This window comes from Nomascus leucogenys, chromosome 1a (assembly GCF_006542625.1).
Source record: "Nomascus leucogenys isolate Asia chromosome 1a, Asia_NLE_v1, whole genome shotgun sequence".
NCBI classification, from domain to species: Eukaryota; Metazoa; Chordata; class Mammalia; order Primates; family Hylobatidae; genus Nomascus; species Nomascus leucogenys.
The window spans coordinates 87214483-87242151 of record NC_044381.1 but is presented as its reverse complement, the minus strand read 5'-3'; the positions used below and the strand labels follow the sequence as shown (position 1 = coordinate 87242151).

General features: G+C 44.4%; 1 protein-coding gene across 2 annotated transcripts in view; it reads left to right on the top strand.

Moving 5' to 3' along the window:
* The first annotated feature begins 10856 nt into the window (after positions 1 to 10856).
* The window catches only part of SLC8A3 (solute carrier family 8 member A3), a 151274-nt gene continuing 134461 nt past the window's right edge, over positions 10857 to 27669 (top strand). Inside the window, exon 1 of one of the 2 annotated variants that reach the window (XM_030812691.1) lies at positions 10857 to 11548. The gene's annotated coding sequence lies outside the window, so the exon portion shown is untranslated. The remainder of the gene's footprint in view (positions 11549 to 27669) is intronic. The other variant, XM_030812696.1, reaches the window with a different exon arrangement.

Sequence of the window (27669 nt, the reverse complement as noted above, 5' to 3'; positions counted from 1 at the left end):
AGACTCATCCAGAATATGTGAAGAACCTTCACAAATCAATAAGAAAAAGACCTTATGGAAAAATAGGCCACGAACTTCAGCAAATACTTAACAAAAGAGGGCATCCAAAGCCAATACATGTATGAAAAAGTTTCCACTTCAGTAGTCACTAGGAAAGTACAAATTCAGTAGGTGGTTTTCCCCTGACAGTGCTAAGGAGGCTGGGAGGTCCAGACTGGGTGGAATTCACCACAGCCCAGTAAAGCTGCCATGGCCAGACTGCTTCTCTAGATTCCTCCTCACTGGGCAGGGCATCTCTGAAAGAAAGGTAACAGCCGGAGTCAGGGGCTTACAGACAGAACCCCCATCTCCCTTGGACAGAGCACCTGGGGAAAGGGGCGACTGTGGGCACAGCTTCAGCGGATGTAGTCATTCCTGCCTGCTGGCTCTGAAGGGAGCACCTGATCCTGATAAGAGGGATTCTCCCAGCACAGCACACCAGCTCTGCTAAGGAACAGACTGCCTCCTCGAGTGGGTCCCTGACCCCCGTGCCTCCTGACTGAGAGAGACCTTCCAACAGGGGTTGACAAACACCTCATACAGGAGAGCTCCAGCTGGCATCAAGCTGGTGCACCTCTGGGATGAAGCTTCCAGAGGAAGGAAAAGGCAGCAATCTTTGCTGTTCTGCAGCCTCCACTGGTGATACCCAGCTGAACAGGGTCTGGAGTGGACCTCCAGCAAACTGCAGCAGACCTGCAGAAGAGGGGCCTGACTGTTAGAAGAAAAGCTTACAGACAGAAAGCCATAACATCAACATCAACAAAAAGGAACCCCATACACAGAAACCCCATCCAAAGGTCATCAGCCTCAAAGATCAAAAGTAGATAAATCCACAAAGATGAGGAAAAACCTGCACAGAAACGCTGAAAATTCCAAAAACCAGAATGTCTCTTCTTCTCCAAATGATCACAACTCCTGTCCAGAAGGGCACAAAACTGGACGGAGAATGAGATGGACGAATTGACAGAAGTAGGCTTCAGATGGTGGTAATAAAAGACGCCTTGGAGCTAAAGGAGAATGTTCTAACCCAATGCAAGGAAACTAAGAACCTGGATAAAAGGTTACAGGAACTGCTAACTAGAATAACCAGTTTAGAGAGGAACATAAATGACCTGATGTAGCTGAAAAACACAGCACGAGAACTTCATGAAGCATACACAAGTATCAATAGTGGAATTGATCAAGCAGAAGAAAGGCTATCAGACATTGAAGATCAACTTACTGACATAAGGTGTGAAGACAAGATTAGAGAAAAAAGAATGAAAAGGAATGAATAAAGCCTCCAGGAAATATAGGAGTATGTGAAAAGACCAAACCTACAACTGATTGGTGTACCTGAAAGTGATGGGGAGAATAGAAGCAAGCTGGAAAACACACTTCAGGGTATTATCCAGGAGAACTTTCTCAACTTACCAAGACAGGCCAACATTCAAATTCAGAAAATACAGAGAATATCACTAAGATACTCTTCGAGAAGAGCAACCCCAGGACACAGAATTGACAGATTCTCCAAGGTTGAAAGGAAGGAAAACATGTTAAGGGCAGCCAGAGAGACAGACCAGGTTACCTACAAAGGAAAGCCCATCAGATTAACAGTGGATCTCTCTGCAGAAACCCTACAAGCCAGAAGAGAGTGGGGGGCAATATTCAACATTCTTAAAGAAAAGAATTTTCAACCCAGTATTTCATATCCAGCCAAACTAAGCTTCATAAGCAGAGCAGAAATAAAATCCTTTACAGACAAGCAAATGCTGAGGGATTTTGTCACCAGCAGGCCTGCCTTACAAGAGCTCCTGAAGGAAGCACTAAATATAGAAAGGAAAAACTGGTACCAGCTACTGCAAAAACATATCAAAATATAAAGACCAATGACACTATGAAGAAACTGCATCAACTAAAGTGCAAAGTAACCAGCTAGCATCATGATGACAGGATCAAATTCATACACAAAAATATTAACCTTAAATGTAAATGGGCTAAATGCCCCAATTAAAAGACACAGACTGGCAAACTGGATAAAGAGTCAAGACCCATCAGTGTGCTGTATTCAGGAGACCCATCTCACATGCAACGACACACATAGGTTCAAAATAAAGGATGGAGGAATATTTACCAAGCAAATGGAAAGAAAAAAAAAAAGCAGGGTTTGCAATCCTAGTCTCTGATAAAACAGACTTTAAACCAAAAAAGATAAAAAAAAAACATAAAGAAGGGCATTACATAATGGTAAAAGGATCAATGCAACAAGAAGAGCTAACTATCCTAAATATATATGTACCCAATACAGGAGCACCCAGATTCATAAAACAAGTTCTTAGAGACCTACAGAGTGACTTGGACTCCCACACAATAATAGTGGGAGACTTTAACACCCCACTGTCAATATTATACAGATGAACGAAACAGAAAATTAACAAGGATATTCAGGACTCGAACTCAGCTCTGAACCAAGAAGACCTAATAGACACTTACAGAACTCTCCACCCCAAATCAACAGAATATACATTCTTCTCAGCACCATATAGCACTTATTCTAAAATCAACCACATAATTGGAAGTAAAACACTCCTCAGCAAATGCAAAAGAACAGAAATCGTAACAGTCTGTCAGACCACAGTGCAATCAAATTAGAACTCCACATTAAGAAACTCACTCAAAACCACACAACTCCATGGAAATGGGAGAACCTGCTCCTGAATGACTACTGAAATAAAGAAGTTCTTTGAACCCAATGAGAACAAAGAGACAACGTGCCAGAATCTCTGGAACACAGCTAAAGTAATGTTAAAAGGGAAATTTATAGCATGAAATGCCCACATCAGAAAGCTGAAAAGATCTAAAATCAACACCCTAACATCACAATTAGAATAACTAGAGAAGCAAAAGCAAACAAATTCCAAAGTAGCAGAAGACAAGAAATAACTAAGATCAGAGCAGAACTGAAGGAGATACAAACACGAAAAACCCTTCAAAAAAAATCAATGAATCCTGTAGCTGTTTTTTTTTTTGAAAAGATTAACAAAATAGATAGACCACTAGCTAGACTAATAAAGAAGAAAAGAGAGAAGAATCAAATAGACACATTAAGAAATGATAAAGGGGATATCACTACTGTTCCCACAGAAATACAAACTACCATCAGAGAATACCATAAACACCTCTGTGCAAATAAACTAGAAAATCTAGAAGAAATGGATAAATTCCTGGACACATAAACCATCCCAAGACTGAACCAGGAAGAAGTCGAATCCCGGAATAGACCAATAGCAAGTTCTGTAATTGAGGCAGTAATTAACAGCCTACCAACCAAAAAAAGCCCAGGACCAGATGGATTCACAGCCAAATTCTACCGGAGGTACAAAGAGGAGCTGGTGACATTCCTTCTGAAACTATTCCAAACAATAGAAAAAGAGGGACTCCTCCCTAACTCATTTTATGGGGCCAGCATCATCCTGATACCAAAACCTGGCAGAGACACAACAAAAAAAGAAAATTTCAGGCCAATATCCCTGATGAACATCAGTGCGAAAATCCTCAATAAAATTCTGGCAAACTGAATCCAGCAGCACATCAAAAAGCATATCTACCACAAGCAAGTCAGCTTCATCCCTGGGATGCAAGGCTGGTTCAACATATGCAAATCAATAAACGTAATTCATCACATGAACAGAACCAATGACAAAAACCACATGATTAACTCAATAGATGCAGAAAAGGCCTTTGATAAAATTCAACATCCCTTCACGCTAAAAACTCTCAATAAACTAGGTATTGATGGAACGTATCTCAAAATAATAAGAGCTATTAATGACAAACCCATAGCCAATATCATACTGAATGGGCAGAAGCTAGAAGCATTCCCTTTGAAAACCGGCACAAGACAAGGATGCCCTCTCTCACCACTCCTATTCAACACAGTACTGGAATTTCTGGCCAAGGCAATCAGGCAAGAGAAAGAAATAAAGGGTATTCAAGTAGGAAGAGAGAAAGTCAAATTGTCTGTTTGCAGATGACATGACTGTATACTTAGAAAACCCTATCATCTCAGTCTGAAAACTCCTTAAGCTGATAAGCAACTTTAGCAAAGTCTCAGGATACAAAATCAATGTGCGAAAATCACAAGCATTCCTATACACCAACAATAGACAAGCAGAGAGCCAAATAATGAGTGAACTCCCAATCACAATTGCTACAAAGAGAATAAAATACCTAGGAATACAACTTATAAGGGATGTGAAGGACCTCTTCAAGGAGAACTACAAGCCACTGCTCAAGGAAAGAAGAGAGGACATGAACAAATGGAAAAAAATTCCGTGCTCATGGATAAGAATAATCAATATCATGAAAATGGCCATACTGCCCAAAGTAATTTACAGTTTCAATGCTATTCCCATTAGGCTACCATTCACTTTCCTCACAGAATTAGAAAAAACTACTTTAAATTTCATATGGAACCAAAAAAGAGCCCATATAGCCAAGACAATTCTAAGCAAAAAGAACAAGGCTGGAGGCATCACACTACCTCACTTCAAAGTATACTACAAGGCTATAGTAACCAAAACAGCATGGTACTGATACCAAAACAGTATATAAACCAATGGAACAGAACAGAGGCCTCAGAAATAACACCACACATCTACAACCATCTGATCTTTGACAAACCTGACAAAAACAAGCAATGGGGAAACGATTCCTCGTTTAATAAATGGTGCTGGGAAAACCAGCTAGCCATCTGCAGAAAACTGAAACTAGACCCCTTCCTTACACCTTATACAAAAATTAACTCAAGATGGATTAAAGTCTTAAATGTCAAACCCAAAACCATAAAAACCCTAGAAGAAAACCTAGGCAATACCATTCAGGACATAGGTGTGGGCAAAGACTTCATGACTAAAACACCAAAAGCAAGGGCAACAAAAGCCAAAATTGACAAACGGGATCTAATCAAACTAAAGAGCTTCTGCACAGCAAAAGAAACTATCATTAGCGTGAACAGGCAACCTACAGAATGGGAGAAATTTTTTGCAATCTATCCATCTGACAAAGGGCTAACATCCAGAATCTAAAAGGAACTTAAACAAATTTACAAGAAAAAAGCAAACAACCCCATCAAAAGTGGGTGAAGGATATGAACAGATACTTCTCAAAAGAAGACATTTATGCGGCCAAAAAACATGAAAAAAAGCTCATCATCACTGGTCATTAGAGAAATGCAAATCAAAACCAAAATGAGATACCATCTCACACCAGTTAGAAGGGTGATCATTAGAAAGTCTGGAAGTATCAGATGCTTGCAAGGATATGGAGAAATAGGTACGCTTTTACACGGTTGGTAAGAGTGTAAATTAGTTCAACCATTGTGGAAGACAGCGTGGCGATTCCTCAAGGATCTAGAACAAAATACCATTTGACCCAGCAATCCCACTACTGAGTACATACCCAAAGGATTATAAATCACTCTACTATAAAGACACATGCACACATATGTTTATTGCGGCACTATTTGCAGTAGCAAATAATTGGAACCAACCCAATGCCCATCAATAATAAACTAGATAAAGAAAAATGTGGCACATATACATCATGGAATACAATGCAGCCATAAAAAAACGAGTTCATGTACTTTGCAGGGACATGGATGAAGCTGGAAGCCATTATTCTCAGCAAACTAACACAGGAACAGAAAACCAAACGCCGCATATTCTCACTTGTAAGTGGGAGTTGAACAATGAGAACACATGGACACCAGGAGGGGGACATCACACACAGGGGCCTGTCAGCGGATGGGGGGCCAGGGGAGGGAGAGCATTTAGGACAAATACCTAATGCATGCGGGGCTTAAAACTTAGATGATGGGTTGATGGGTGCAGCAAACCACCAGGGCATTGTATACCTATATAACAAACCTGCATGTTCTGCACATGTATCCCAGAACTTAAAGTAAAGTTTTTTAAAAATGCAAATTAAAGCCACAAATTAAAGTTAAATTTATACCCACGAGAATGACTAACTTTAAGTAGTCTGACAATACTAAGTGCTGAGAAGAATGTGATCAAACAATCTTGGACAGGGAGAGTGTAGGCAAATGTTCACAACAGCATTATTCAAAAAATAAAAAACCAGAAACAATTTAGATATCAAGAGCAGAATAAAAAGTTGAGTTGCATATTCATTCAAAGGAAACTATACAGCAGTGAAAAATCACAAATTGCTGCTACACACAACAATATGGATGAACATCACCAAAATTATGTTGAGCAAAGAACCCCTAAAAACAGTACTTTCCATCTGCTTCCATTTACGTAGAGTTCAAAGCCACATAAGATTAATGTGTGGTTTTAGAAGTCAGGAGAGCTGTTCCCTCTGGAGAAGAGGAAGAAGCATCGCTGGGAGAGGCACGAGGGGAGCTGCTGGGGTACTGGTAATATTTATTGTTCTGGATGATGACTAAATAAAATATATTCACATTGTGAAAATTCTTTGAGCTATTGCTATGAGTTGTGCACATTTCTGTATGTACATCCTACTGCAATAAACTTTATATAAAGAAAAAAGAAATGATAATTAAGTGACAAATTTTTGAAATACGAGTTATAACGAGATTAAAAATAATATAACGCATAGGGAAGAATTATGTCTCACTAAAAACCCTATTATCAGACAGGGTTTACTAAACTTCCATCTTCCCTACAGAGCTGTTCCAGAACTTACTTTTAGCTTCCACTTGACTGCTCTTGTTTCTCAACTGCTATCAGATTGTATAGTCCAAGGGCTAAGGAATGCTGGCACCTAGGTTGCTTGTGAGAAGAGACACCATGGCCTGTGCAGGATGCAGTGCCACTGGTGGCCAGGACTGGCAGGTTGTCTGCTTATGAAGTGCCTGAGGCCCCGCTTTTGGAGAGGCACTGACTTGTGGAGTTCTGCAGCATAATGGTAAATAGTGGGGACCCACCAAGAAGCCACATGGTCCCTTCCCACTATTCATCCCATCTGCCCTATTACTTGCTGCTCAGCCTCTGGAGAAAGGGTATTCTATGCAAGGACTCACAGAATTAGGGCTATTATGACAAAATACCAAAGACTGAGTGGCTTAAATAACAGAAATTATTTTCTCACAGCTCTGGAGGCTAGAACTCCCACATCAAGGTGTCAGCACATTTGATTTCTCTCTCCTTGGCTTGCCTTCTCTCTGTGTCCTCACAAGGTTGTCCCTTTGTCTGTCTGTGTCCTAATCTCCTCTTTTTATAAGGATAGCAGTCATAGTGGATTAGGGCCCACCCTGATGGCACTGTTTTAATTTTATTACCTTTTTAAAGGCCTTATCTCAAAACCCAGGCACATTCTGGGTACTAAGGGTTAGGGCTTCAACACACAAGTTTTGGGACACACAATTCAGTCCATAAAAGAGTCTGTCTAGTTCTTACCAAGCTCTGTGACTGGGCTGATTCCTGTAGCTTCTCGGGTTCTAAGTTTCTTCCCAGCTTGAAAATGACGTTTGTGGCTCTTGCTCCCAATGCTGATGATGCATAGCTTGCTTTCCAGCTTTCCTGTGAACATCTCCTTGGGTTCCAGTATAACCAGATATAAATAACAATGGCAGAAGTGCAAGTACGGTGTCATTACATTGAATGTTTTCCAACCCTGTATGCATGTAGTGGGGAGAAAAAAAAAAGTGAGAATGTCCAGAGTTAAAAGCAGCCTGAGACTTCATAGGCCACAGGAAGGTTGGCTGTAGAACTTAAGATGGGAGAGAAGCAGGGTTGGGGGAGAAAAAAAGTAGGGGAGAAGGAGAATTGATATATATTTGGGGATTGGTCTGTACCAGAAACTGTAATCTCACTGAAGCTTCACAACAACCTCATGAGGTGGGTATTATTATTATTATTATTATTAATTATTATTATTCCCATTTTACTGGTGAGGACACTGAGGCTCAGAATGCAGAGTTGGGCTTTGCTAATTCAGTCTACCCAGAACTCAGAGGAACCCATGCAAGTCAGCTCTGCCAACAGCGTTGGTTGAACATGCTTTGGCACCTCTCGCCTTCCTCCCCCCAGCATTGCCCTGTCACAGGTGACAAGAGGAAGACAAGGCTCCTGTCTGTTCTGTTTGGTAGTTCTAAAAAAGTGACATGACCAATTCTGTTGTTGTTGCTGGTTCAGTTTTAGTGAATAGATAATGTTCACTGAAAAGATATCAATAGATATTAACAAGCAAACAAATAAAATTCTGGCACAAGCAAAACTAATCCACAGTGACAGAAAGTAGATCAATAGTTGCCTGTGGGAAGAGCAGATGAGTATAAAGGGGCGTGAAAGAACTTCTGGGGGAGATGAAAATGTTCTATATCTTGATTGAGGTTGTTGCTCTACATGTATGTACTTGTATAAAAACTCATCAAACTATACACTTAAAACAGGTGAGTTTTTAGTAGTAGTAGTGATGTTTGGATACCTGTAACTTTATCTCCATTAGAAATGTCAGATATTTGAATATCATCAGTTAGTTTTTGCAGGTATCTTGAAATATTATTCATGTTCCTCACTACTGGGATAGTTTTACAGATTCATGTTCGTCACTACTGAGATAGTCATTTAGCCTGTGCACTAGACCTTGCTTTTGATGCCTTCATAAAGCATATATCACAAAAAAGGTGAGTTGTTGTATGTAAATTACACCTCAATAAAGTTGATTGATATAAAGAGAAAAAAAATCACCAGAAATCCCACCACCAAGAGATAACCACTACCATTTGGGGTTTTTGTGCTGCCAGGGCATTCATCCCCACCCCTCCACCCCCGCACATGCTGTATTACACTGTGTCCTGGGTTTGTTTTTTTCTCTCTGTCTACGATATATTATAAAAACCTTTCCACGCCAGTACACAGAATGCTGCATCAGTATTTTTGCAGTGGTAGAATACAGCATTATGTCGACAAAACATGTTTACTTCACCAATTTGTTGTGTTGGAAAATTAAGATGTTTCCAATTCTTCACTCTTATAAACACTACGATGAATATCCTTGTAACTAAATATTTGAGCATTTCCTTAATGATTGTCATAGAATAAATTTCTTCCAGTAAAATTACTGGGTCACAGGCATTCACATTTTTGAGGAATTTGATGTAGCTTTCAAAATTGCCCTACCTAAAAACTATATCAATTTATATGCCCACTAGCCATCTTTTTGTCTCTACTGTAGATTCTCAATGCGTAGACTCAGCATTGTGACTCTCCATGGGAGCAGACACAAGGTAAGTCCCAGTAATTGACATATCCTGAGATCCCACAACTTTAGAAGCTATTGAAACCTTTCAAAGGCAGTCCCAGCCCTAACTTTAAATGAAATTCAAGACCCATAAAGGTTCAGGGGTCTGAAAGCACTCCTACTGCTCCTACTGAGCACATCCAGGACTCTGACTCAGGACTCAGGCCAGAAACCACCACACAGCTTGCTAAAGGAACATTGAGTCAAAGGACCAGCAAAGACCTCCTGACACCTCAGGCTTAGAGATTCCCTAGCCTCTACACCCACTTAATCTCTTTGAACCAAGCCTTGCTCCAGAGCAGCCGGGCAAAGGAGCCAGGGATCTCAGGAGTCACACACACTGTTGAGGTCTCAGCACAACTCCGGTTGGTTGCATTTTATTTCAACCCTTGGCTCTGCTGCACGTGGCCTTGGGATGGTTATTTAACCTAAGGCTCAATTTCCTCAACAGAAAAATGGAGTTGGTAATTGTACCTAGCTCATAGAGTTTTAGTAGGATGGCATGAGGTAATACAATCAAATTCACTAGCACCACTCCTGGCCCTTGAAAGGTGATGATATTTGGTTAAGTATTATTATCATTTGTTGTCCCCTCACACTTAGCTTCAGGCAGCAGAGAGGCCTGAGAGAACAACTTCCTGCCCTTACATTCTGACTTTTCTGCACTGGTGTCGCTGCAGAAGGCCAGCCACCAGGCTCATTTTAGATCTGCCTAATGCCACCGATAAGCTAAGGGCTTGAAACCCCATTCCTACGAGTGGCTTGCCCACCTCGCATGCCTCTAGGACCAAGCCTGACAAATATAGCAGAAATTACAGGCATCTGATTTAAGGCTACGTGTGTACACTTCGCCTGAGCCAAGCCCCACGCCCTAGTCCCGCTGCTGCATCAAAGGACCAGCTCTCTTCCAGCCTCCAGGCCCAGAGTAAGCAGCAATTTGGGAGGCAGCCCCCTCTTATTTTTAGCTTTAGAAACCCGAAAAGCCAACATACCAGAGCTCACCCAAGCGTCTCTCACAAGCTGTTGTTTGACTTGGGTTGAGAAAATGACAGGCTGGGTTCTGCACCAAGAAGAGAAGAAAAAAAGAGGGGGAAAAAACGAGTTTTCTTTTCCCTCCACTGCCAATCTCCATCCCCCTCAACTCCTCCCCTAGGCCTGGGTGGACCCTGCCTGGGTAATAGTTCCCTGCTATATTTAAAAACCACAGATGTGTTTGGTGGAGACTTAATTTCGGAATTGCAGGCAGCGTCTCCTGAGGACAAGGGGAAAGCCGGTGCCGCGAGCCCGCCTGCTGCCTGGAGCTCCCAACTCGGCGGAATCCAGGTCAGGACGCGCCGCCGTTTTGATGTGCTGCCGGCCGGGAGGCGCGGGCGCCAGGCTCCAACGGCTGGGTTGGGTGGCTGCGGGGCAGGGGTTGGATCTGAATTCGGCCCTCGGGGCCTCTGGATGCGGGATGCGGGCTCGACTTCCTCGCTGCCGGTTGAGGAGCGTTCTGAGAGTCTCCCCTCGGCGCACGAGGAAAAATATGCGCGGCTTGTCATTCGGTGCGGCGCTGTCTCCCAGCTGATAGGGTGACGTTCCGTTTGGAGGCTTGGAGATTGGCTTTTTGATTTGGCTTCTTGCGGCAGCTTAATGGGCAAAGCTCTCTGCTCGCTCAGAAACCAGCCTCTCCGCGCGTCCCCTCTGCGCGCGGCGAGGCCGAGACGTCTCCCGCGGTGACAGCGTGCAAGGCGGAGACCCGGCGCGCTCCCAGCCCAGGGAAAGCCCAGGCGACGCGACCACAAGCCCGAGCCCGGGTCCCTCGGAGCCGCCAGGGCGCGCCGGGCTGCTCGCCTTCCTGCCCCTCCCGGCAGGAATCCCCCGCCGCCCGCGGCCGGGACTCCGGGCCTCTCCTGGGCGTAGATTCCAGCCACCGCTCTGTGTCGGGGTTTCCCTCTTTCTGAAATCCGTACCGAAGGACCCCTCCCGGGGCCCCTCGCCCTGGCCCCAGACACCCTGCCTCCCAGACCCCGCGCTCCAGATGCGTTGCTCCGCAGCTCCCTGACAGCTGCTAGCCCACGAACCCCGGCGGGCGGGCGGCGGCGGCTGACTGACATGCCCCGGACGCGGCTGCGGCCGGCGGGCAGCCCACGGGGGCGATGAGCCGCTGCGGCCGGTGAGGCGCCCGGCGGCGGGGGCATCGCGTACCTTCCTCACCCCCCTCACTTGCCCACTCCGCTCGGGAGGCCGAGAGGAAACGGTGAGTAATGGGGTGAGCCTCTTGCCCTACCCGCTTAGCGGGCAGCCAAGACATGGGAGGTAGAGGTTGGGGGGCTTGGGATGCCCCTAAGAGGATCCCTGATAGCGAATAACGGGGTTAAGTTATTTCTCAAGATCATTCATATGAACCGCCTTCCTGTGGATTTAGTGCCAGGAGAAGTGGGGGGAGGGTGCCCCGGGAAGTGTACATTGTGTATGCGGTGTTGGGGGGGCAGATCTGGCAGAGTGGGTGTCTACGGGAGGGTGCCGCCGGGTGGGGAGGGGCAGAGAGAGATGCCTGGGCAGATGGGTACAGTCGGATCGTGAGCATGCTGGGTTGGTAGCGGTTGCTGTTTGGGGAGACTGACTGCTGTGTTGTGTGTGCTGGATGCCTGTCGGCATATGTGTGCCGCCTGGGCCAGGGCGTGTTGTGCTTCTGGTGCTGTGAGTGTCCGCCGGGTTTGGAGGCTAGCAGGGAAGCGCGTTATCCACTCGGCGCGCGCCCGCGTGCACATACGCACGCACGCGCTCACCCCAATCTCGGGACTCCACCGCCGCGGGTCGGGAGCTGCAGCCCCAGAGCACCCACCTCTGGGGCCAAGGGGGCAGGGGAGAAGGAGGGTTTCTCCAGTCCTGCACTCTCCAGCCCCTGGTGGTCTGCGTGGTCTGGGGCTCGGTGAAGAGAATCGAAATATATAACTAACCCTCCCCTGATCCCCCAACATACACACGCGCGCACACACACACGCGCGCGCGCGGACACACACACAGACACACACATACACACACACACAGCCAAAGCCCTCATTCAGAGGCTGGCACTGCTGCTCCTACAGGCCCTGGCTGACCTGCCCAGAGGACCCGAGCCACTGGGAAAGATGATGAAAGCAATTTGCTCCGGGGGAAAAAGCAGTTTTTCGTCTTAATTCATTGTGTTTTATTTTTAACCGTGTGGTAGTGGTGGTGGTGGCGGGGTAGGGTTAAATAGAAGAAATGCCTTTAATGCAGTACCCTAAATTTACCCGCTCATCGCAGCTTCCTTCTCTCTCTTTCTCTCTCTCTCTCCCCCCGCCCCCTTCTCTTCTCTTCTCTCCTCCTTTCCCCTTTCCCTCTCTCTCTCTCTCCCCCCCCTCTTTCCACCCTCCCTTTCCTGGCGATTAAAAAACAAACCTCCGAACGCATTCAGCGGTTAGGTCTCCCGGGCAGAAGAATTAAAACTGGTTTCAATTTATCAGAAACGCAGACTGCAGCAGGCTCAGCCAAGCTCCTGGGTGGTCAAGAAACACCCGAAGGGGGTGGGGGGAGGAGGGAGTTGAGGGGGGTGGAATGTGGGTACGTGATAGGAACACATCCGGCCTTCTGGTGGGGCACCAAAAGGGAAGCCTCCTCGGCCCCTGGCGACCCGGTGACTTGCAGCGGCGTGTGATTAATCTTCCACAGCTGTCGTGCCCCATCCACTTGAGCTGAGCTCTTGTTTACCTCGATTTTCAAATATAGCTGCTGCGCCATGCTCTTCCTGAAATAAGGGGATCAGTTCACCCTTTATGGGCTCTTGGCCTCTGGCTGGGGCTTCTTTTTGCTGGCCTCACTGGCTGGATCCAAGTTTGAGAGGAGCCTGCCCCTTCATGCGTTGCAGGCCTCCAAAGGAGGATGGCTGATGGTCAGAGCTTAGGGTAACTAGATGTGGACTGATCACCCCAGCCCCTCATTGCAATCTACAATGCCCAGCAGCAGTCCCCACACACAAGTCCACTTTGTAGCCTCCTTTTTCTTTAAACGAAATGTAGATACTGGGTTGAGAAGAAGCAGATAAGGCCTATAGAACTGAACTTGGTTGAAGTGGTTCTTTCTTTAACTTGATGGAGAAGGGAAGGCCATTCATGCAGTTTCCTCCACTTGGAATGCTTTATTTTTCTTCCAACATACTCCTAAAGTACTCCTACTCAAGCTTCAGCTCTCAGCTCACTAGTTACTTCCTCAAGGAAGCCTTTCATATTCTCCCTGACTAGGCCAGATCCCTGCTTATTATACACCTGTATTAGTCCGTTCTCACACTGGTAATACATACCCAAGACTGGGTAATTTATAAAGGAAAGAGGTTTAATGGACTCACAGTTCCACAGGGCTGGGGAGGCCTTAGGAAGTTTACAATCATGGTGGAAGGGAAAGCAAACATGTCCTTCTTCACATGGCGGCAGCAAGGAGAAGTGACGAAAAAAAGGAGGAAAAGCCCCTTATAAAGCCATCAGATCTTGTGAGAACTCACTGTCACAAGAACAGCAGCACGGGGGTTACTGCCCCCATGATTCAATTACTTCCCTGGCTTCCTCCCAGGACACATAGGGATTATAGGAACTACAATTCAAGGTAAGATTTGGGTGGGGACACAGCCAAGCCATATTTGGCCATGGAGTCCATTGAACTCCAAAAGAAAAATATTTGTTTATTCATTCAGTTAGCCATTTATTCAATAAATATTCAACAGCCACCTACTCTGTCAGGCATGTGCTAAGTCCAGAGGCAAATAAAATAGAATGGACCCTTTCCTCATAAACACTCATAATCTGGACTTATATTTTTGAAGTAATTTAAAGATGCCCATTAAATTTATGTATGTGATTAAGTAATGCCAGGCACATCTCTAGACAACAGACTCCACAAAGGGAGGAAACTGTGTCCCCAAGGCCTAGCACTGTGCCTGGCATAGGATATAGGTACCCAGTAAATGTTAGTTGAATGAGTGGAATTGGAGGAACAATTACTTTCTTTCCTTCTCTGTTCCTGCTCTTCCGAGCTCTCCTTTACACTGCCACCTACAGCTTCCTGGTCGGAGAAGGGAGAATATGGTTACTGAACTGACCCTGTTAAAACTATTCCCATGCCGTGTGCTCCCCCAGGGGATGGGACCCTAAAGCCGATAGGTTGTCCTCTTGCCCTAGCCCTGCCCTGTGCCTGTGCAGGATGGTTCCTTTTGCATTCTCTGGGCACAGTTTTTGGTATTACTTATGGGCACTGATAGTGGGCATGTTCCCCAGCCTGCATGCTTCAGTCATTGCCCACGATCAGGATTTGGGAAATGTGTCACACATCTGGACTTCTTTTCGAATTATTGATATTAGATAAAAAGAAAGGAATAGGATGGGCGCGGTGGCTCACACCTGTAATCCCAGCACTTTGGGAGGCCGAGGCAGGCAGATCACCTGAGGTTAGGAGTTTGAGACCAGCCTTGCCAACATGGTGAAATCCCGTCTCTACTAAAAATACAAAAATTAGCTGGGCATGGTGGCAGGCACCTGTAATCCCAGTTACTCAGGAGGCTGAGGCAGGAGAATCGCTTGAACCTGGGAGGCGGAGGTTGCAGTGAGCTGAGATTGAGCCACTGCACTCCAGCCTGGGCAACAGAGTGAGACTGTCTCAAAAAAAAAAAGAAAAAGAAAAAAAAAGAAAGGAATAACCCCCTTCACTTAAGCCGGGTTGCTTTGCCTACCTAAGAGATTCAAATATGTGATGAGGCTCAGAAAAACACTGGACTCCAAAAGAAAAAGCATTCATTTATTCATTCAGCTAGCCACTTATTCAATAAATATTCGACAGCCACCTACTCTGCCAGGCATGTGCTAAGTACAGAGGCAAATAAAATAGAATGGCCTCTTTCCTCATAAACACACATTCCAGTAAGGATAACCAGCTAGTGAATGGACAATTACTGTGTAAAGTGATTTATGCCAGTAGAGGGTAAACCCCATGATAATGGAAGCATATAGGAGGTGCACCTCTTCCTATGGGCTTAATGAGGACTTGTAGGGACAGCTAAGCCCAGAAAGGGAGGATGGGTAGGAGTTAGCTTTGGTGAAAGAAAAGAGGAGAGGACGTAAAGAGGAGAGGAGAGTGGAGGGAGAAAGTGTTATGAGTGAAAGGATTAGTATGTAAAGACCTAACACGGATAAGAGCTCTTCCAAATGACTGAAGACAGAGATTAAAATGCAGTGAGGAGTTGAGTGTGGAGAAGGCATAGGGGTCAAACCTTAAAGGGCTTGTACTCCATGCTAATAATTTCCACTGAGTTTCCAGCACGGGGTTAGGAAAATGTTGACTACTGATTTGAAAGGTCAGACTTGCATTTTAGATAGTATACTGAAACTGGAATGTAGGAGAGAAAGGGAGGTAAAGAGGAAGCTGTATAGAAACCCACGTGTATGGTCCTGGCAGCCTATGAAGGTAAGGGCAGGGGTTTCCTCTTTCTGTTGCAATGTACAGACTCTCACGGGTAGCGACTATTTGGGGCCAGTGTCGCATGGGAGGTAAAAAGAATTTACCAAGACAGTTGTGGTAAAAAAGAAAAAAAAGGCAGATTTATTAGAGAACATATGAAGATAGATTGCAAGGAAGCAACAGGCAGGTCAGCAAGAGAAGAAAGAGCTGACTGCAAGGAGACAAAGGCTTGCTGGGGACTTAATAGGATGGGGCTTGTGCTGGAGAGAGCTATGTGCAGCACTGATAATACCAAGGTTGCAGTGAGTTAACTTGCACTTTTCTATCAGCCAGTGGTCTGGTGATAGCTGGGTACAGGAAGATTGTGAATTATTTGCACAGGAGGGCTATGTGTCCTGGACCATGAAAACAGGCAGACTGATAGCTTATCTGCTTTCTCTTTTTGCTTTCCTCTGGTCCTGCCAGCCTGACCTCTTTTCCCTAACTAGGACTCCACGCAAACCAGAGATACCCTTCTAGGAAAAAGTTTCACTGATTTTCTCTAATGAGATTGGTTTATGTTTGGTTGTTCATTTGTGTTTTGAATGGGCCCTCTAAACTCAACACTGGGTAGATGCCTTCGGGGAAAAGAGAAAGGGCTCCACAGAGTGTGAGACATATTTCCTGGCCGACTGAACTGCAGAGCAAAGCAAACTCTCAAAGATATGAGATGGAGAGATCCGTGAAGACTGAGACAGGCCTGAAGAAGGAGCCTGAAAGGGTAGGAATTTAGGTACATGGAGACTATAGAGCAAGACATCTAGACAGGATACTCACATGTGCATGTACGTGGGTATTTAAAAATAATATGGTGAGTGAATAAAAGCTAATTCTAGAATCCAGGGTACTTGGATATGGCATACAGAATCACATCTAGTAAGAAGAAAACAGCTCTGTTTCATCTATATGTAATTTGGAACAGACCAAATAGCATTTATTGCCTTGATATTTGGAATGACAAATAGGGCTTTCCTAGTTGTGTGCAGGAATGCTGGGTCATGTGGGGACTAGATCTGGAAGTAGGACCAGAAGCTGTGCTCCTGCCATGGCTTCCATGTGATAATTTCCAAATCACTCGACAGGAGAGGACCTCGAAGTCCAAAAGAATGAAACCAAACAGTGTGAGCTTGGTCAGCATTCTTCCTTTGCACACTGATTTCTCCACCGGGGTCCTCATCCTTCCCTGTCACTAATCTTAGAGTAAAAAACAAACGAACAAAAACAAAACCCTTCATTTCCTGCACAGTGCCCAGGAGCTCACCCTTGCCTTACTTTGGTAAACTGCCCCAGTTCCATCTCTCCTCTGAAGTGTCTTTCTTCTTCAACACAGAATCCTCTCCCTCCACAAACCCCATCTTAAAAAGAATATCACTTCTCTAATTCCTTTTCCCCATTATACTCTCTCCCCATCGTGCCTTCAACAAACTCTTGGAATTTTAATCATTTGTCCCTATTTTCTCATCACTCATCTACTCACTTCCCACTTTTCTCCACCTTCTCCCCAAGTCTCATCCAACAAGGACTTCTTATTCCCCAAAATATAATGACTTCTTCCAAAGAGCTGCCCGCTGTCCTCCCTCTTTCTTTCTCTGTCTCTCCCTGCATCAGAGAATATTGACCATTAGCTCCTGAAGTCTTTCCTCTTTCGGCTTCTTTCACGCAGAGCTCTCTAGGTCTCACTATCTCTACATGGCCCCTCTTCCACTTCCACTCCAAGATTCTCTTCTCTCTCCCAATTTTTCCTTTCTCTATTATCCCTTGGCAGTCTCCCTGAATGGTTTGTGCTGTTACTGCAGTGTGGATAGTTCCCAGAGTCTGTGACTCTAGCTCTCCAAGCCAGGTGTCTTCTTTCCAGCTGTGTGCACAGTATCTCCAACAAGATGTCCTGTTAACTCCTCCTGAATTTTTACTAACCTGACATCATCTTTATCCTTGGGAGCTTCTCCTCCCGACTTCCCACTTTCTCTTGATGGCATCAACAAACTTCCAGTCACCCTGGCTTGAAAACTCCAAGTTTATATTTGAACTCCTCTCCCTTGTTCCTCAAGTATTGCTTGATGTATTTTATAAGCCCATGCCCCTCTTCTTCATCCCAAACACCACTACTCAAGTGCAGATTTTATCACCTCTTGTATAAAAATAATGATAATGTGTGTGTGTTTACCATCTGTCAGCTACTCTGTTGCAAAGTGCTTTACGTTGATTTTCCCATTTAATCCTTACCACGTCTGTACAAAGCAGTTACTATTATTATACTGTAAAAAACAGCTTTCTGCCATCTTCCCAACTTCAAGCTTTCCCTCTTTCAATTCATTTTAATCAGTTACAAGATTCACCTCCTAAAATGCCCTTGTAAACTTATCATCTTTCTGCACAAAAAACTTTGAAGGGCATTCCATTTTTTGCAGTTCCTTGTATTCAAGGCCAGGTAGGGGCTGGTGCCCCACTCCATATCTAGCCTCACTTTTTACAGTTCCCTTGCTCTTTCTGCTTTTGTGCATTTGTTCACAGTTTACCTTCCCTTAAGACTTCTGCTTGTTCTTCAGTGTTCAATTCAAATGCCTCTGCCTGATGGGAAGGCTTTATGGAGAAGCTGTCCCTTCCTCCTGTGAATTTTAATAATGTGACATCTGTTTTTCATTAGCCCTTTACACTTTCTGAAATGCATTTTTTTTTTTTTTTTTGCATGTGGCTTACCATCCCTCCTAGAGCAAGTGCTTTTTCTGTCTCCCACTCTATGTCACATGATGCCTGAAATACTGTAGCTGTTCAATGAAAAAATGGAGTGAATAAATGAATATACTCCCTCACCCATGAAGCAGGTGAAACAAGGTCAAGAAAGGGGATCTATACTATTTCCTAAAATAAGACAATGGTGGAGTCAAAATTCAAACCAGGGACAGGAAGATGGTGTCATAGAGGAGGCAATGAATTGGCGATAAAAGGTTATGTTCTAATTCTTATCAATTCTGAAAACCACGGGTAAGACTCACCTCTGTTCTCTGGGCCTTGGATTCCTTATCCATCCAAAGAGTTTGTGTTGGATGTGTTGACTTTTATGCTCCTCCCTGACCTGACAATTCTGTATTCTGTGAGTCTTGTTTCATAGCATACAGATTGTCTCCTGCTAAGAATACTTTTAGTGCTGACAGTATCTTTCATTTCAGAACCTTCCAGCTGTAACTTGAAGCCTCTAGTGTATCTGTTATCATATTGAGTCTCTAGAGATCAACTTGGCCAGTCAACTCAGCTGTCCAGCCTGTAAGGTGCCCTAAACTAGTTAGAGTGCCCCAAGGGCCCCAGGTTGGCACTCCTCAATGTGCAGTCACCAGTCAGCTCCCACTGCGGTATTCTAGGGCATTCGCAGAATGACTAGTAGTGCTCTAGGCTCCCAAATGTTCCAGACATCCTATCTCAACTCCTGCTCTTCTGCCTTTCATAGAGCCCCCAGAAAAGATGTGTTTAGAGCCATGTAGATTCTGTTGAGAGTCTAGTAAAACCACTCTGCTCAGTGGCTTTCCAGATGCTCCACCTACCCCAAACATACCACTGTACTCTCTCCCCAGTGAGACAGGAAGAATCCTCTTGAGCCAGTGCCTTTTAGCCCCTGAAAAGAAACTAATAGAGGAATCAACCTCAAGGGGAAATCATTAGGGGAGAGCACATCTGTGAAGACAGTAGCTAGATCTGCTGGGAGTCTGAGGAATCTGCTCCTAGCACCCCCTTGTAATAGGAGGGCCCAGAGCATCCCTAGAGTTGATTATACAAGAGAACTACCCAGACTTGTCTCAGAGAGATGACTTTGACTGCTTGCCAGGTTTTATTTGTTCTTCAATCAGGCAATGATGTGATTTAATTCCATATTTCAACATTTAAAAAATTAAAATAAATTAAATGGCATTAAAATACATCTGGCTTCTGGAGAATAGTCTGAGAAATATGTACACAGAGGAGGCTGATCACCAGCATCCCTTGATGGCTTTGCAACAGGGCAGAAGGATGTCAGCCTCCCCCATGGGCAACCTCAAAAGATAGAGCCCAAGTGGTTCTCTCTTGGCAACAGGGAAGGGCAGGAACAATCTCTGCCTCAGGCTGCCCTGGGTTTCTTGCTCCTCTGACTCCAGCCCTGACTTCCTTTCAGTTGCAGGGGATGCTTTGTCTTGGTCCTTCCCGACATGACACACTCTTTCAGCCTGCTGAAAGGAGACCTCTGGCATTCCGAGCACCAAGGTTTGGTTCTGGCTCCAATATTTATTGGCATAGAAACACTCAGCAATAAACTGAGCCCTAATTTCTTCTTCTGTATGATCATCCTCACAAGAAGGATTAAATAAGATCATGTGAGTGAGAAGTTCTTTGTAAACCCCTGGCACATAGCATTGCTTAATATTTATTGAATGAATGATGCAGTATAAATGCTGATTATCATTATGCCATACTCTGAAGGAAAAGTGAGGTGCTAATGAGAGGACTAGGATTGGGAGAAGGGGCTGTGTTTAGAATTAGACTCCTGACTTCTATCCACACACTATGTGGTCCCACTGGTTCTTGAGAATGAACAAAACTATCTGAACTCTGAGGTCATTGGCTTTAACCATATACCTCTCTACCCCAAGGCTTGCCAGGAAGTTTGAAGTCTCTTCCTAGATGCATCTTTCCAGAATCACTTAATGAAAACTCCTTTAGCATCATTTTCATCCACTCAACAAATACTTACTGAGTACTCCCTCTGCCAGCAGTAGCGAAGGCACTGGGAATACTGTGGTGAACAAAAGGGACAAGATTCCTGCTACTATGGAGTATATATTTGATGATAAACTAGTAAACAAGCAAACAAAAACAATGATGATTTCATCAAGTGAATATGGGCTATAAAGAAAATGAAAAGTGATGTTACAAGAGAATACTGGAGGGGGAGATTGCCTTTAGATAAGATGGGTGGGGGAAAGCCCCTCAGAGAGGGGGCATTTAAGGCCTGAATGAAATTTAAAAGTGACCTATGTGGATATTTAGGGTAAGGTTTTCCAAGCAGAGAGAACAGTAGATGAAAAAGTCCTAAGACACTTGCTTGCCTGTTCTAGAAGCTTCAAAGTATTTCATCTAGGTTGGAGTGGAGTATGGGTGGAGCAAAACAAAATGGTAGGAGATTTGAAAGGTCAGCAAGTTAGAAGCTAGATGAGAAGTCAGTAGGGGGTGGGGTGCCACAGAAAGAGAGATGATACAAAGAATGGCATGATCTATCTGATTTACATTTTAAAGAGACTTTCTGGCTGTTTTGTGGAGAGTAGATTATAAGGGGTGGAACAAGGTTGGCAGCTGTTGCAGTAGTCCAGGTGAGAGATGTAATATTAAATATTAAATCTCCAGCAGCTAGAATGGAATGTGATACATATTTGGCACTCAATATATTAGAGAATGCATCCAGGCAGAAATGATCTTCAAAGAACTTACAACTGTGATGGGCACATAGTAAGTGCTCGACAAATACTTTCGTTCATGAATCAATGAATAGTATCAGGCTTTCTTGTAGGCACTCTAGATTAACTTGAAGTTAATTTCAATATTTTGGGTCTTTTACAAACAATTCTTATCTTCTAGCTAGCACTATTTCTTAGGAGCAATATGTTCCATGGCTTCATTTTCTCCTGTGTGAAACTGTGCGGTCATTTGAAACAGATCTCAGATGTCTAACGTGAGGGAGAATATTCACAACCTTTAGGCAGTGTTCATAAGCCCCCAAACCCTTCGCTCACACTTAGATACTGATCTCATATACCTTTCTGTGTGTCATCCCAGAGGGGAGACCAGACCTGCTTCATCAGTGCATCTCCAGAGCTGACCACAGTCTGGTGTATTGAATCCACAAATGGTTATTCCCTTGACTAGACTGAGGAACACTCTAAGGCTTCGGTTGGGTTCCATTTGTCCCACAGTTACAGGAAGTCCTAAAGCTAAGAAGATATCTAAGTTGGATAGTTTTGTGTTGATTCCTTCAGCTTCCATTTTTTGGGGCCTGGAGATCTCAGGATCAGGATGAACTTTCCAGGGCCAGTGGAGGAAGGGGCCTGATGTGGTGTGGTCCTTGCTAGGCCTTTTCATTCCTCTTCACTATCATCTTCTGTTTCCATTGGTCTCCAACTTACATGGATTCTCCTTTCAGTGCCTCTGAAATCCACGCCTTCCCCAGCAGCCTTTCTCCCACTGCCTTGGTTCAGGTCTCCATTGCCTCTCACCCCAGTCCTGGGAGAGTCTGGCCTGGTCTTCCTGCCTCCAGTCTTGCCCCGCTTTCATTCATCTATCCTGTTCCCACACTGTCATCACTCTAGGTTGCCTATCCAAAAGAAAAACATTGATCTTCTCCCTCCTATGATTAAAAACCTTCAGTGCTTCCTTATTGTCTCCAAGAGAATGCCCACATTCCTTGGCCAGGCACACAAGGCCTCTTACCAGCGATTCCTCACTTATCTCCACAGCTTCTCTCAAGTCTTTCAGCCATACTGCTCATCCTTCTGGAAATAGACACTGCTTGTTCAGGCTTCCATGCCCTTTAGCATGGGCTTCCTATGGCCTTTGTTTGAGATGTACTGGCTTCCACCCAATTAACTCCTGTTCATTCTTTAAATCCTAGATCTAATGTTAGCTGGTTCATGCAGCTGGCCCCAGTGATCCCAAGAGGTGCTATACCTTCCTTTCTTGTGATCTCTTTGAAGCACGTTGCACATGCTTCAAAATCTGGTACTTGTTTTGGTGTAATTATTTGGTTTTCTGTCACTGTTCTCCAGTGAAGTGTGTGCTTCTCTAGAGGGATTATATTTTGTTCATATTACTCAAATTCAGAAAACCTTGCTCACAGCATCCCTGACAGATGGTTCTCCAGCCTCCAAGTTGAACACTGCCAAAAATGGGAGAAATCACTGGATATTATCCCTTCTATTTTTGCACATTCATTTGATGTACTCATTCATTCAATAAATATGTACTGAACATCTACGATATGCCAGGCACTGATTTATGCACTGGGGATACAGAAATATCAGATAAAAATTTCTACCCTCTTGGAACTTATAGTCTAACTTTTTTGAGTGTGTGGAAAAAAATGTGTTTGCAACAAGTTAACCCTCTCAGCATAATTCAGTGAAAGTCAGCCTGTGACACATAAGCTGGATTTCATACAAATGAATGCAGGCATGCATGAATGAATAAATCAGTAAATGAGTGAATGAACAAAGAGGCCGCGAGGAAGTGCGAAGAAGTAGACCTAAGCTATTATCACTGAAAGGAAAAATAATTAGAAATACAACTTGCTGAAAATGGATGAATAGCATCATTTTCCTACAAAGACAAGGGAATTATGGATCTTTTGTATTTCATCAGTACAAGTATAAACCAAGTAGACAGCAAGTTTAGGGAAAGATAAAGGGAAAATCTGCTTATGTGGGTAGAGAATTGATGCTGACTTTTCTTGGCAAGGTATGAAAGGAAGTGAGATTTCAAGAAGGTGAGATGTTTGTCCAGTGCATAGAAATGTCTTGTGGTGCCCATTTGTGAGTCAACGCATGATCTGCTATGAGTCCTTCTCCCAGTCCAAAGAAAGTCTCTGATGGCTGGAATACCTGGGATGCAAATGTCATAGTCAGGCGAGGTTCCTTCTGTTCTCCCAGGATTTTCAACCTTGTCTGTATCTTAAAATCAATTAAGGAACTTTTCAAAAACATAAGTATTTAGGATCCTCTCCCAGAGAGTTCATAACTTAGGTCTGGAGTAGGATCTAGATGTCTGTATTTTTTAGAACTCCATGGCTATTCAGATGTACAGCTATCTCTAGAATGTGATCCTGGTTCCATCACTGTCTCCAGCTGGAGGATGACTTAAATGCAGATGTAGACCCAGCCATGGGAAAAACAAAACTTAAATTAAGCTGAGCTAAGCCTGCTCTCTTCCTAGCTCTCTGGCCCACTCTCAGTGTTTGTAACTCCCCAGATCTGCCAAGGATTTGCAGAGGGCAAAGTCCTCTGGTTTACACAAGTCTAGCACACTTCAGACATCTTTGAATCACAGAATGTTAGAGGCAGAGAGGGTATCAGAGGTCAAGTTCAACCTCTTAGTCCTATCAATAGAGTTTCACGGAGTGTGATGATTCATTGTTACAAACAAAAAAGCTTCCCCTTTGGGAGGCTGAGGTGGGCGGATCACTTGAGGACAGGAGTCCGAGACCAACTTGGCCAACATGGTGAAATCACACCTCTACTAAAAATACAAAAATTAGCCGGGTGCACACACCTGTAATCCCAACTACTTGGGAGGCTGAGGGAGGAGAATCGCTTGATCCTGGGAGACGGAGTTTGCCATGAGCCGAGACTGTGCCACTACACTCCAGCCTGGGTGACAGAGTGAGACTCCCTCCCAAAAAAAAAAAAAAGAAAAAAGAAAGAAAAAAAAGCTTCCCTATATTGAGTTGAAATTTTTCATAGAGCTTCCAGAAGAGTGTGGAAGATGGATAGGTAAACAGATAAGCCCAGTACAGTGTGACAAGTGCTTCAGGGTGACCAAAGTGTTAGAGTAACCCAAGAGAATAAATGACTCATTTCACAATTAGAGGAAGATGCATTTTCAGGGAAAGCTTCCCAGAAGACACAGGAGTTTCTGGAGCCCAGAGTTCTTGACCTAAGGGATCTTGATCCCTAGCCTGCTCTTCCACCATCCCTTTCATCTCCTGGAGCTTAAAAGCAGACTTTAGCATTTGACACACCAAGTTTCATAGCCCCTCTTTGCCACTTGCTCAGCTCGTAGACCTTGGGTAAATTATGAATCTTTGAGGCCCCTGTCTCCTCATTTCTAAAACAGATAACAAGACATGTCTTATGGTGGGTTTGTGAGGTATTAAATAACAGATATAAAAGTGCCTAGAGCATTGTGGGCTATAGAGTAGATGCCTGGTGAATATATATGATCATTGCTGTTGTCATCACTTTGTAAAAGTCCTTGGTCCATATAAAGCATGAGGAGATGGAGGCCTGCTGATGCCCTGGTCTGTCTAGGAAGCTTTCTTTTCTCTTCTTCTGTAGTAGTACCTGGGAGAATGTCAGCAGGGTTTCATGAAACTGTCAGATGGTTCAGAAGTCATTAAAGGTCTGAGACTTCAGGGAAGGCAAAATATGACAATTGCATGAGATCAGAGAAGCAAGAACAGTATAATATTATCTCACATATGACTGCAACATTCTCTACATTAAAAGCCCTGCTGCACTGCAGCCACTGCCCACACGGTTTGAGGCAGCTGTAGAGCCACCAACCTGAGTGCTTAGAGCAGCAGAAGAAAATCATATTACTTTCCAAGACATAGTTGTAATCAATTATCCCGATAATTACTTGTTTGTCTCTACCCCTCATCAGAAAATAAACTCTCAGAGGTTGGAGAAGTGGTTCATGGCTGTACCTGCAATTGCTAGCACAGTGTTTGGCCTTAATGGGCAAAAAAAAAAAAAAATGGATTTGGTCCAAGGGGCCTATGGTAAGTCCAGAATGTAGGCTCTCCTCGACTTTTCCCTGGTCCCCTCTTCCTACCACCTTCCCCTAGGTTATTCTCTTATCCTCTGAGGTCTCTGTGGGAGTCTAAATTCCACACCTGGCTTTCATATGGCTCTGGGCCCACTTAACATAAAATGTGTCCCTTCACTTCTTTCCTTTCCTGTCATCAAAGCATGTTTGACTGGAAGGAACTATAGCGATCATCTAACCCAACCTGCATTTTATGGATGAGGAAGCTGCTGCCCTAAGAGGGTCACTGACTTCCCAAGGTCTCACACCTCATTGAGGCAAGGCTGGAAAGGAAGTTCTTGTCCGTTTTCAAATCCAGGGCTCTACCATGGATCCACTCTGCCTGTATGTAGAGCTTCCAAGCTGGTTGGGGGCCTCCACATCTAGAAAGACTCAGCCTGCCCTCCTCAAGCCTTTGCTCAAAGGGGCCCTCAAACCTAGGGTATGTGCCAAGCACAGTGGTAACACCATGGGTCCTGGAGGTGGACTGCCAGAACTCAAATGCTTACCTTTCTGTTTACTAACTGGGGTCTTAGGCAAATTCTCTAACCTCTATGAGTTCTAATTTGCCATCTCTAAAACAGATGTGGTGATAATATCACTTCCTTCATTGTGAAGATTCAAAACATTAATAATGCAAGAAAAACATTTAATATCATTATATTTTCCTCTTTGGATACAAGTTCCAGTTGTGGCAATCAAGCTACCTAAGCAGCGGAGGTCACATCTTTCCTACTCTTGAGAGAGTCAGGAGCTTCATTCCTGTGTCTCTCGAGGAGTATTGCCGAGGCCAGGACTGCACTGACTTCCACCCACTGGAGGCAGAGGAAGTGCAGGAGAATATGCAGTGTGCTTGGACTCGGGTGACACATCAGAGCCAGTGCAGCCTGGCTGGACCTAAAACTTTAATGTAAATTGGCTATGATGCCTGTGCAGGGGCCCAGATTTAGAAGCAGAGTGGGACAACTCTACCCAGGCTGGTGACATGCCCGGAGCAGTGTTCCTGTTGGAGAAAGTGGAGGGCATAGCAGGAGGGAGAATTTGCTCAGTCTGTCCTGGTGGCACTGTTTTATTAATGATCTGGAAGAGTGGAGGAATGGTGACTTTAATTAAATTTGCCAGTGATATTAAAAGATGTCAGGAGCCACTGCTAAGGACACAGACACGTTGCAGATGGCCTCAGGGGCGTTAGGAAGATGATCCGGAAAAGAGATGAGAGGCTCAGGGCTGGGCCAGGGCATCAGTTTGGCTGAGAGAGGGGAGTGTGACATGGGGACAGACGGGCATCATGAGCGGAATCTACCCAGGCCCACCATGCTTGTCTGTATCTGTTCAGTTTGCAGCAGAGATCTATCTGACCTTCCTGCTCCTGTCTTGCCCCCTTTCAGCCATCCTAAACCCTTAGGTGAAGTTGGTATTTCTGAAAGACAAATCATACCATGTCATTCTTTGGTTTACAACCCTATCACTGGCTTTTCATTGCCCTTAGAATAAAACCCCGTCTTCTCAGCCTGGCATCTAAAGCTTGCCATGAGTCAAGTCTTCCCTATTGTCTAGCCTCATCTACTGGGCTTCCTGCCTCACACTGCATGTCTTGTAATCCAGTGCCCACAGCAGCCTTTTCCATCATGTTTCCATGTCTTTGCCTTTCCTGGGCTGTTCTCTTTGACTCGAATGGCCTTCCCACTTTCCTTTTCTTTTGACTAAAGCTCACTCATGCTTGAAGTCTCATTTCAGGAATCACCTCCTTCAGAATGCCTCACTGAATCCCTAGGCTGGCTCAGTGCCCTCTTCGCATTCCCATAGCATTCTGCCCTACCTCCTCTTTTTACAATAAAAGTGTCTATTTGTACATCTGTATACTTTTGCTAGATTGTACCTTTGAGGGCAAACGCGGTGTCTCTCTCTCTTTTTTTTTTTTTTATTTATTTAATCCACCAGTGTCTAATACCAGGTCTAGCAAATCACAGGCTTTTGTCAATGTTTGTCAAACTGAACTGATGGGAAGGAGAATATTTGGATGGGAGGCAGCAGCAGGTAGCCAGAACAACCCCGGTAAGCCTGAGAACTAGGCATCGAAACGGTGAGTTTCTCCTCTGAGCAGGTGTGGGACAGTCACCTTGCTTCTAAGTCCACATCAGACTGGAAACTGATTGGAGGCCATGGATGTTCTACAACAAAGTGGGACAGCTTAGTAAAATGGGGTGGTTAAAACCATACTTTATGTCATCTGTGAGTTCTAGTTCTACTATTTCCTTTGTACTTTGAGTAAATGACTTAGCTAAGGCTCAGTTTCCCAAAATATAAGACAGGGATAAAAATATTACTAACCTC